Here is a 1,119-nt window from a genome sequence, read left to right as displayed (position 1 = left end):
CTTCTAAGAAAACATTTTCGAATTTAATAATTGCTAATTTAAAAAAAAAATCGCTAACCGGTAATCAACCGTCTCGACTCTTAATAATAATTGTATTTTGGAATGTACCAGTATTTTTATGCGGCGAATACATATGTATTATGTTAATCTGATAATAATAGATTTTGTAATATCTTCATTGTGATGAGTAATTGATAAAACAGCATTGACTTAGATATCGGAAGGTATACGTGTTTTTATCACCGTTTCGCAAGCGGCGCCGTGGCTTAGTTGGTTAAAGCGCCTGTCTAGTAAACAGGAGATCGGGGGTTCGAATCCCCCCGGGGCCTGCACGCGGAGTACTGTTTTTTTTAATTAAAACTACACATAAAATTAGTACACACGTCCTTATTTTTGATATCAAAAACAACGTTTTTCTTCACTTGAAACCGCTTTTACAGTTTTATCTTTTTTTTACGAGGATATCTTTTAGATAACTACAGATCTTCAGTTCGTAGATTAAACTAATTGCTTTACAAAATTATATCTTAAATTTAGGAGATTTAAATCACTGTTGTTTGATTGTTCTAGTCGACAGTACTATCGTACCTGAGAAATGTATTCGATGTCTGACCGTCGGTCTACTGGTGGTAGGAACTCTTGTGAGTCCGCGCGAGTAAGTACACCACCACCCTGCCTATTTCTGCCGTGAAGCAATAATGCGTTTCGGCTTGAAGGGTGGGACAACCGTTGTAACTATACTTGAGACCTTAGAACTTATATCCCAAGGTGAGTGGCGCATTTACGTTGTAGATGTGTATGGGCTATAGTAACCATTTAACACCCGGTGGGCTGTAAGCTCGTCCACCCATCTAAGCAATAAAAAATTTTTTATCGTTGTGCAAAAAGTTTTTTTTTGTTTTCCATTACTCTCATTTGATACGCGTGGGTTTCCGTACATGCCCGTTCGCTTTGTATGTGAAAGAAGATAAATGGCCATACTTTCCACATGACGAGATCAAAGCGTAGAGATTTTAGAAGCAAATTAATTCGAAATAAAAAATTACGGGCCATTTGGGCATCAAGACAGACATTAAAAACCGACACACCATATTTTGGTTTACATTCTTTTGTATTTAT

At 36.8% G+C, this 1,119-nt stretch overlaps 1 non-coding gene across 1 annotated transcript; it reads left to right on the top strand.

Moving 5' to 3' along the window:
• Positions 1-255: 255 nt before the first annotated feature.
• On the top strand, positions 256-329 carry TRNAT-AGU (transfer RNA threonine (anticodon AGU)). Its single transcript has one exon. It is a non-coding gene; the product is annotated as a tRNA-Thr (tRNA).
• The last annotated feature ends 790 nt before the right edge of the window (positions 330-1,119 follow it).

The sequence above is a fragment of the Bombyx mandarina genome, chromosome 09, assembly GCF_030267445.1.
Source record: "Bombyx mandarina strain Sakado chromosome 09, ASM3026744v2".
In the NCBI taxonomy this organism is placed as follows: Eukaryota; Metazoa; Arthropoda; class Insecta; order Lepidoptera; family Bombycidae; genus Bombyx; species Bombyx mandarina.
The sequence above is the reverse complement of the archived record's forward strand: the minus strand, read 5'-3'. Positions and strand labels throughout refer to the sequence as shown.